Here is a 10,999-nt window from a genome sequence, read left to right as displayed (position 1 = left end):
TTCTGCATAGAGAATGCACAGTTTGATTTAATTCAACTGAACAATTCATTGAATTTACCTTGGTTTTGATTTTGACAATTGATTTTAAGCAATAATTGTCGTATTAATCATTGACTTTATGTAGCATGAATGATTCATTTTAAAGGAATGCCATTTGTTTTTATTGCCTGTCTGAATGTTCCATTTTAAGCTACTGCAGACCTGATGAATATTTCAGGCGCACAAGATTTTAGGCTATTGCAGTAATCTTGTGAATCATTGTACCTTCTCGAGAAGTGAGCAGAATTCTGAACAGGCCGAAGTTACAACTGATAGATTCATTTCAGGTCCGGAATACTAAACAAGATCACATTTAAAAAGGAATATCTATCTCTGCCTGGTCAGGGGGAAGTATTTATCGACAACCAAATGCCATTATTTAATTAAAAAAGAGATATGGAGAAAAAAATGTTTTATTGACTACCAAGGAAAATCAAGTAAAGCTTCATGGAAATCAATGGCAGCTTTTTCAGCTCTGGGATGGAGGAAGCTGTTGCAAGTTAAATTACAGATTAACAACTGTTATATTCCGGACAGCAGAATGAATAACAACTTGCACGCAGGCTGCCTGGATCATAAGAGAGTTTATTACCCAACATTCCCTACTTATATACAACGCCAACTCATTAGCATATACATAAATATGCATGAATACATTACACTGCTCTCCCTTTTTTAAATAGGAAATCTAAGTACACAGTTACAATTTTCTTGTTGTGATACTTGATTTAAACCAGTGTTCATTAAATCTTAAATGATAACATAATATATTTATTTTATATATTTACACATTTTCATTCTACCTAGACAGTGAGTTACTTAACTTAAAAACCTAATCTGACTACGGATCCTGCCTGATCGTCTAACAGTAACAGGTGTAACAGGTTTAGGTGTTGAAAATGACGAAGGGAACATCGTCATTTGGTAAGAGGCGGAACAAGACACACACTCTTTGCCGGCGTGTGGAGCTAAAGCATTTCACCTGCAGAAATCCACCTGTGATAAATGTGCCTACCCTGCCAAGAGAAAGAGAAAGTATAACTGGAGTGCAAAAGCCAAAAGGAGAAACACAACAGGCACAGGTCGCATGAAGCACCTGAAGGTGGTGTTTCGGAGGTTCAGAAATGGATTCCTGAAGGCAATACCCCAAAGCCCAGACGTGCTGCAATGGCTTCTTCCAGCACTGCATAAACTGTTAGTGTACCAATGTAACAAATAAAGCTATCATTTGCAAAGTTTAAAAAAAAAAAAAAGCAAGTTTAGGTGTTGACTCAACTTGTTTGGCTCGGTTTTAGTACTCTGACTTTGACCAGAGAAATCTGTTTCTTTGTCTGTACTGACTGAACTTTGTGTTTCAATCACAGTTGGCTCTTCCAACTCACTTTCAGATAAAGACTCAGGGATTAGGACCATGCTCAGTTTTTGGTTCATCTTTGGCTGGAATCATTTGATCAACGAACACTTTTGATCCTATCTCCAACTTCAACTAAGTATCTTTTTGTTCCACACACTTCCACTATTTTCCCAACATCCCATTTGTCTCGACTGGACATGTTGGGAGGACTGAGAACACGAACCTGCTCATCTGGCTTGAAGTACCTCTCCTTTTTGTGGGAGTCAAAATGGCGTTTTGACTTAACTGTTTTTGTTCAACTCTCAAAGCCAAATTGGGTTGAACTAGACTTAGGCCTATTCTTAGCCTTCTCTTCATCAACAGTTCTGCAGGTGAGTAACCTGTTGTTGTGTGTGGTGTGGTTCTGTACTTCAGCAAGAAACTAGCAAAACGATGTTTCATGCTGAGCTTATAACTACCCTGCAAAACCTGTTTCTTGAGAGCATCTTTGACAACTCTAACAGACCTTTCCACCACCCCGTTAGAGGCTGGATGGTATGGAGGAACAAGTGTGTGTTTTACACCATTCCGCTGCATGAACTCTTTGAACTGTTCTGAACGAAACTGAGGGCCGTTATCAGAAACAAGTTCTTCCGGTAAACCATGGCATGCAAAAATGTATCTCAACTAATCTATGGTACGCTCAGTAGTAGTGCTAGACCCCATATATTTAACCTCAATCCATTTGGAATGACTATCTACCAGCACCAGAAAGTGATCATAACCCTTTTCGCAAAAATCTACATGAACTCTCTGAAAAGGTCTACTTGGCCATGACCAGGGTTGCAGTGGTGTTTTTGGTGGTTTACTCCAGCAATTTTGGCAGACGCTACATTTGCTCACCAGTGACTCAATGTCACTGTCAATACCAGGCCAATACACAAAACTTCTGGCAATTAACCATGCTTACTATGCCAGGATGTTCGGCATAAAGTTTGTTTATAATTTTGTTTCCCAAAGACTCTGGTACAACCACTCTGTAACCCCACTTAATGCATCCCTGCTCACATGATAATTCATGGCGTCGATTATGGAAAGGCTTCAGCTCTGAGTTCAGAACTGAGTTCAATCCACTATCGATTTCAGTCCATCCGTTCAATGTCTGTTCACAAACCTACTTCAGCACTTGTCTTTCTTTGTTTCTGCTGCAATTTCTGTTGCAGTCACTGGAAAGTTTTCATCTACAACTTGCAGTGTGTAGACTGAGTTCTCACTTCCCACGTCAGAGTTCTCATGGGGCAACCGGGACAATGCATCTGCAACTGCGTTGCACTTGGAGCTTCTATACTCCACCTTGTAGTCATACTGGGACAGCAAAATTGCCTAGCGCTGCATCCTTGATGCCGCCATGGAAGGTATAGCTGACTTGGGACCAAGTATCACTAATAGTGGCTTGTGATCAGTCACCAGGGTGAATAGTCTGCTGAGAAGAAACTGATGGAATTTCTTGATTCCGAACACAATTCTGAGTGCTTCCTTTTCTATCTGCGCTATCTATTGCGTTCACTCGATGACAGGGTGCGGGATGCAAAAACAATAGGTTTTTCCTGTCCGTCATTCATTACATGGGAGATCACTGCACCTACACCATAACTTCAAGCATCACAAGAAAGTTTCATCTCGCGTGTCGTATCATAGTGAACAAGAAGTTTGTCACTTGTCAAGTTTTCCTTGCAGATGTGAAATGCATGTTGCTGTTCCTTTCCCCACATCAATTTCACATCTTTTTGTAGCAGATGATGAAGTGGCACAGCTGATAAATCTGGAAGGAATCGTGCATAGAACTGCACCATCCCAAGGAATGATCGTAGCTCTGACACATTGTTGGGTTTTGGAGCATTCACTATTGCTTCAACTTTCGCCTTCACAGGGCGAAGTCCGTTGGCGTCTACTTTGAGTCCAAGGTAGACCACCTCTGACTGTGCAAATGCACATTTACTTTGACGCAGTTTGATATTGTGGCAGTTCAGTCGTGTGAGAACTTGCTCGAGGATTTCCAGATGTTCTACCATGCCTTCTGTGAATATCAGTAGGTCATCCTGGTTGCACACACAGTGTGGAATGCCTTGTAATATTTGGTCAATGACAAACTGAAAATTTTTCGGGGAGGATTTCATGCCATAGGGCAGCTTTGTATATGAATACAAGCCCTTATTGTGTTGATAGTCAAGTACCGTTGATATTCCCTAACGACATTGAGTTGGGCATAAGTGTGAGACAAATCCAGTTTAGTGAAGACTCTTGCTCCGCTAAGTTCTGCGTACAGATCTTGCGATGTTGGTAACGGATATTGTTCGTCGTCAACGGCTTGGTTGATTGTTACTTTGTAATCACCACATAGTCGAACAGTTTAGTCAGCCTTGGGTATGGCCACAATTGGCGTTGCCCAGTTACTCTGGTCTGTCTTCACGAGTACTCCATTCCATTCTAATCTGTCGAGTTCTACCTCCACTTGTTGCTTTAGTGCATATGGTACAGGTCTTGGTCGACAATACACAGGCCTCACATCTTGCTTAAGTCGAATGTGTGCAGAGTACCCTGTTAATCCCATGTAACTGTCAGCAAAAATGTTTGCATGTTTGCTCATGACGTTTTCAAGACGTGATTTGGACAAATTGACGATGAAAATGTTCTTCCAGTCTAATTCTATTCTACTCAGCCAATCCTTTCCAAGGAGGGTTGGTTTATTTCTGTAGCTGGCTACTATGATGGGCAGTGTTACTGACTGACCATTATGCTGAACTTTACAGTTCATTTGTCCACAAGTCTCCAAAACTTCACCCAAGTAGGTGCTCAGCTTGACCTTACTCTCAAACAATGGTATCTGTGGGAACTTTGTTTCGTACAGGTCTTTGCTCATGACCGAACAATCTGCTGCCTACAGTCTGCTGTGAACAATACACATATGGATTAACTGTTCATTAATCAATAGTTTAGTTCGAAAGTCCTTGCCTTGGCTGGTTGTAGGCTTATCGATGTTGGTTGCATAAATGGTGTACAACCCAAATTCATTTACATCTGGGTTCACCTCCAAGTTGTGAACTCCTCTCCGGTATTGTTGCTTGATTCCCGCAGATTGTTGGTTTCCTGTTTTATGCTTGGCCCGACATGCTGAGGCGATATGGCCTTTCTTCTGGCAGTTATAGCACTTGGCCATTTTGAACTGACAAAATTGGGATGAGTGATTACCGCTGCAATGATAACAACTGGCTGAACTTGGCTCCCCGCCATACTTCGGTTTTGGTTTAGCGCCTCTAGGTTTGGCCATAGGCACTGCCTTGTGACTGTAAATGGCCACAGCAGTTCGTGGAGGGCGAAACTTGCAAGCATTCTTTGATGACATCTCTATTGTGGTAGTAATCTTGCATGCTTTCTCGAATGTGAGATCTGGAGTATTCATAAGTTTGGACTGAATTCGTTCATCCACTAGACCACAAACAAATCTGTCGCGTAGTGCTCGTCCAAGAAAGATTCCAAAGTTACAGTATAAACTTATGTTTTTCAAGGCAACAATGTACTCATTGATTGTCTCATTCGGCTTCTGGTTTCTAGTGCCAAATTTATAGCTTTCTGCAATTTCCAGAGGCTTTGGGTTGAAGTGCTCCTCCAACTTCTTTATAACATCATTGAATGGCACGTCTTTTGCCTTTAAGGGTGCAAGGAGATTCACGAGTGTGCCGTACACTTCAGGACCGATCTCCGTGAGCAGAATCGCTTTCATGCGTTCGCAAACGGCCTTATTTGTTTCAGCCTCTATCTCTCCTTCACCACTAATCTCCACTATATTGTTTGCTGTGAAAAGCATGTTTGCTCTCTCCATATAGGAGCTGAACGGCTCTCTACTCATGTCAAAAATGCCAAGGTTTCCAATGTAGCCCGTGGACGCTGCCATCGTGTCGTTCTCTTTTTTATAAAATAAAAGGTCCATTCAAAAACCCCGAATTCCTGTCTGTTCTGGTGTAACAATTCATCTAAAACATAGCTGTACAAAGACTATTCAGCTTGAGTAATTCGACATAAAAACTCAGTCTAAAATGTTATACACTCCCAAGGAGGACATCTTGCCACGTAGACACAACATAGAGATAGCCTGACAAATTGCGCCGATTTGTACAGCTGCTGTTTTAAACTACAGTCCCCTGCATAGACGGATCTACAGGCCTCTCATGTCCAGCTCGCAAACAACTGCGACACAACTCCGTATTTACTGTTTAAACTGTAAAACAATACTGCGTGTTGCAAAACAGTCCTGCACTGTATTTAAAGGATGAGTTCACAAACTCTATCCCATCCTCGTCGCCAAATTTGTTATATTCCGAACAGCAGAATGAATAACAACTTACACGCAGGCTGCCTGGATCATAAGAGAGTTTATTACCCAACATTCCCAACTTATATACAACACCAACTCATTAGCATATACATGAATATGCATGAATACATTACAACAACCAAAACCACTCACAAGCGGTGGGTCTTCAGTCTCAGCTTCCTCAATCATGCTTCTCGGACCAGCCATCAGCAACAGAAGGATCTTGACCTGAAACGTCACCCATTCCTTCTCTCCAGAGATGCTGCCTGTCCCGCTGAGTTACTCCAGCATTTTGTGTCCACCTTCGATTTAAACCAGCATCTGCAGTTCTTTCCTACACATCAGCAACAGAAACCCAGTTAAAGACCATGTTATCAAAATTAATTGGCAATCTCTTGTTAACCACCAGGTGTGCAGGACCATGAAGCTGGAGAGCAGTCAAGATTCCCTCGGTACGCTAGTGATTAATTTATTTTCAATGTTTTTCTGTTGTGGACTGAGAGAATATGATCAATTCATTTATTTTTGTGGCTACGCTACATTCTTCAACTTTCTTTGCAGTTTTCCTGGTCTCTCAGCCTCTTTGTGTTTTGCTCCTTGTTGGAAAAGTTAAATAGTCCTGGGAACCTCTCCATGCTGAATGACCAGAGGTGGTAAATTTTGTCAAAATGAAAAAGGATGCCTATGCGAGGTTGAGAAAGATGAAGTCAGACAGGGGCTTTAAGGAATATAAAGCAAGCAGGAAAGAAAAGTGGGCAATTAGAAGGGCCAAAGATAACCATGAAATGTTACTTGCGCGTTGGATTAAAGAAAATCCCAATGCTTTTCATACGTACATTAAAAACAAGAGGAGAAAGTACGATTCCAACAAGATTCCGCATGGGAGGCTTGTCTGGAAGGTTATATCGCATGGGATCCAAGGAGAGATCGCTGAATGGATAGCAAATTGGCTTCATGGAAGGAAGCAGAGGGTGATGGTGGAAGGTTGCTTCTCGGACTGGAAGCCTGTGATTAGTGGTGTGCCTCAGGGTTGGTACTGGACCCGTCACTGTTTGTCATCTACATCAATGATTTGGATGAGAACATACAGGGCAAGATTAGCAAGTTTGCTGATGATACAAAAGTGAGTGGTTTTGCAGATACTGAAGATGGTTGTTAAAGATTGCAGCAGGATCTTGATTGATTGGCCAGGTGGGCTGAGAAATGGTTGATAGAATTTAATACAGAGAAATGTGAGATGTTGCATTTTGGGATGTCTAACAAGGGCAGGACCTACCCAGTGAATGGTAGGCCTCTGAGGAGTGTTGTGGAGCAGAGGGGTCGAGGAGTACAGGTGCATGGTTTCTTAAAGGTCAGGTCGCAGGTAGATAAGGTGGTCAAAAAGGCTTTTGGCACATTGGTCATCAGTCAGAGTATTGAGTATAGAAGTTGGGAGGTCATGTTGCAGTCGTATAAGATGTTGGTGAGACCACATTTAGAGTATTGTGTTCAGTTCTGGGCACCGTGTTATAGGGAAGATATTGTCAAGCTTGAAAGGGTTCAGAGAAGATTTACGAGGATGTTGTTAGGACTAGAGAATCTGAGCTATAGAGAGGGGTTGAGTAGGCTGGGTCTCTATTCCTTGAAGCACAGGAGGATGAGGGGTGATCTTATAGAGATCTTATAAAAAATCATGAGAGGAATAGAATGGGTAGATGCACAGAATCTCTTGCCCAGAGTAGGGGAATCGAGGACCAGAGGACATAGATTCAAGGAAAAAGATTTAATGGTAGAGGGGTAGATTTTTGATACAAAGGGTGGTGGGTGTATGGAACAAGCTGCCAGAGGAGGTAGTCGAGGCTGGGATTATCCCGTTTAAGAAGCAGTTAGACAGGTACATGGATAGGACACATTTCAGAGGGATTTGGACCAAGCCCAGGCAGGTGGGACTAGTGAAGCTGGGACATTTTGGCCAGTGTGGGCAAGTTGTGCTGAAGGGCCTGTTTCCACACTGTATCACTATGACTCTATGACTCTATGATTGTTCAAGGATTAAGAAGGGAATTTATGTTTGGAGTCAGTGGATGTAAATGAATACTTTGCATGTGCATGGACCAAGGAGAAGGATATGGAGGACAGTGAGATCAGTTTGGGGAATACTAATATGCTAGAGCACTTTGAGATCATGAAGGATCTGGTGCAGGGGCCTTGAGGAGCATTAAAGTGGATACATCTCCAGGCCCAGATGGGATCTATCCCTAATTATTGAGAGGCGTATGAGAGGAGATTGCGGGAACCTTGACAAAGATCTTCATATCTTCCCTCATGGTAGGCGGATCCAAAAAATTGAGATACGTGGGATCAATGTAGATGGGTTGGCTAGTAAGTGGAGTTGTAGACATTGATGAAGGTGGTCAAAGTAAACAGCGAAATTTAGATCAGCTACAGGGCAGTCACAGTGGCGCAGCGGTAGAGTTGCTGCCTTACAGCGAATGCAGCACCGGGTACCCAGATTTGGTCCCAATTATGGGTGCTGTCTGTATAGAGTTTGTACGTTCTCCTCGTGACCTGCGTGGATTTTCTCCGAGATCTTCGGTTTCCTCCCACAATCCAAAGACGTACAGGTTTGTAGGTTAATTGGCTTGGTAAATGTAAAAATTGTCCCTAGTGGGTGTCGGACACTGTTAATTTGCAGGATCGTTGGTCGGCGCGGACCCGGTGGGCCGAAGGACTTGTTTCCGTGCTGTATCTCTAAACTAAATTAAACTAAATGGAGAGAGATATTACAGTGGAGTTTAATCTGAGAAAGTGCACTTTGGCAAAAATGTCTCCCTGAAACTGGCAGCACAGATAGATTGAGCGGTAAAGAAGGTAGATGCTTTGCTTACCTTCATCCATCAGGGCATTGAATATAGGGATTGGGAAGTCATGTTGCAGCTTTATAGGACTTTGGTTGGGCCACATTGTGTGCAGTTCAATTCATTCCATTACAGTGAAGGCTTTGGACAGTGTGCAGAAGAGTTCTACCAGAATGCTCCCGGATTAGAGGGTATTGGGTATAAGGAGGGGTTGGACAAACTTGGAATGTTTTCTCTGGAATTGCCAAGGCTAAAGGGAGACCTGATAGAAGCATATGAGAGGTAAAGATCGTGTGGACAGCCAAAATGTTTTTCCCAGGGTGGTTGTGGATGATCAGCCATGATCATATTGAATGGCGGTGCTGGCTCAAAGGGCCAAATGGCCTACTCCTGCACCTATTGTCTATTAAAATGTCAAAGAATGGAGTGCATAGTTTAAAGGTGAGAGGGACAAAGTAAAAAGGTGACAAGCAGGGCAAGATGTTTTACACAGAGAGTGGGGGGTGCCTGGAACCCACTGCCAAGGTTGGTCATTTTGCCAGACATGCTAGTGGCATTTAAGAAGCAGTTAAATACACACGGATATGCATGAAAATGGAGGGATATGGATCACAAACAGGCAGAGGAGATTAATTTATGCTAGTGCCATGTTCATCACAGATACTGTGGGTGGAAGGGTCTGTTCCTGTGCTGCACTTGTTCTATGTTTAGGAAGTAATTTTCAACATAATCCAAGTGGAGACTCATTTAGAATAATGTTGTTCAGTCCAAAAAAATAAATTAAGAATCAATTTAAATTGTAAAGTGTTTTGCAAACAATTTGGAGGTTTCACTGCAAACAAATCATTACACCATTCAGCCAGGCATTCTCTCCCTCGGGTTAAGGTCCCTGGTTCTATTTTCACACTGGCACTGGTCCATGAAACACCTCATGAATTACAGCCTAACAACCTGAAACTCAACCACTTTTCCCAACATTAATTTCTATCCATTAAAATCTTCGACCCAATGACACAAGCTCACACCTTTGTGGCTTTTGCGGTAGCTTCATCAAATGTCTTTATGAAAATGTAAATAAACTATAACCATTGGTTTCCCATTTATCTATTTAGAAGCAACTCTAATAAAAATGTTCAAGCATGATTTTCCTTCCATGAAATCGCATTGGCTTTAACCATATAACCATATAACAATTACAGCACGGAAACAGGCCATCTCGACCCCTCTAGTCCGTGCCGAACACATAGTCTCCCCTAGTCCCATATACCTGCGCTCAGACCATAACCCTCCATTCCTTTCCCATCCATATAACTATCCAATTTATTTTTAAATGATAAAAACGAACCTGCCTCCACCACCTTCACTGGAAGCTCATTCCACACAGCTACCACTCTCTGAGTAAAGAAGTTCCCCCTCATGTTACCCCTAAATTGCCCAATCATGATTCTTACAATTTTTATCCCCGATTAACTTCCTCTATGAATGGCCCAATTAAAGTAAGCACAATGGCATCACACGTCCATTATAATCAGCTCTACCTCAACTAAAGATTGAGCGTGAACTCCGAGCCTGCTACATTCCTGTCAAAAATATCAGATAACTTTGCAAATAACTACTTTCATTTGTTGCTTGTATGTTCCAACACTGTTATTCTCTAACACTTACATCTTGTAAGTAAGATATACATGCATTTGTATAGACAAGAGCTGATTAGGGATAGTCAGCACGGTTTTGTATGTGGGCGGTACGGTGGCGCAGCGGTAGAGTTGCTGCCTTATAGTGCCAGAGACCCGGGTTCGACCCTGACTACGGATGCTGTCTATACGGAGTTTGTACGTTCTCCACGAGACCGCATGGGTTTTCTCCGGGTGTTCTGGTTTCCTCTCACACCACAAAGACCTAAAGGTTTGTAAGTTAATTGGCTTGGTTATATTGTAAATTGCCCCAGTGTGTGTATGATAATATTCAATGGTTGAGGTAGACCCGGTGGACCGAAGGACCTATTTCCACACTGTATCTCTAAACTTGGTGGGGAGTAGTGAGGATCAGCTAAGGTTCTGATATAGAGTCATGCAGCATGGAAATGGGACCACCAGCCAAACTTACCCACACCGACCACATGCCCCATCTACACATCCCACTTGCCTGCATTTAGCCTATATAACCATATAACCATATAACAATTACAGCACGGAAACAGGCCATCTCGGCCCTTCAAGTCCGTGCCGAACGCTTGGTTTTTTTTCTCCCCTAGTCCCATCTACCTGCACTCAGACCATAACCCTCCATTCCTTTCCCGTCCATATACCTATCTGTTATGTATTCGGGATGCTTAGCACACTTGAATAAAGGCTCGGACATGGGAGTAATCTTACAAGCTTCTTTACTACAGGACGCCACCTTGAGTCTCCCGCACAT

The 10,999-nt window shown here is 42.6% G+C and overlaps 1 pseudogene; it reads left to right on the top strand.

Moving 5' to 3' along the window:
• Positions 1 to 938: 938 nt before the first annotated feature.
• LOC116977341 lies at positions 939 to 1,292 on the top strand (annotated as a pseudogene).
• Positions 1,293 to 10,999: the final 9,707 nt, after the last annotated feature.

The sequence above is a fragment of the Amblyraja radiata genome, chromosome 9 (genome assembly GCF_010909765.2).
Source record: "Amblyraja radiata isolate CabotCenter1 chromosome 9, sAmbRad1.1.pri, whole genome shotgun sequence".
In the NCBI taxonomy this organism is placed as follows: domain Eukaryota; kingdom Metazoa; phylum Chordata; class Chondrichthyes; order Rajiformes; family Rajidae; genus Amblyraja; species Amblyraja radiata.
The sequence above is the reverse complement of the archived record's forward strand: the minus strand, read 5'-3'. Positions and strand labels throughout refer to the sequence as shown.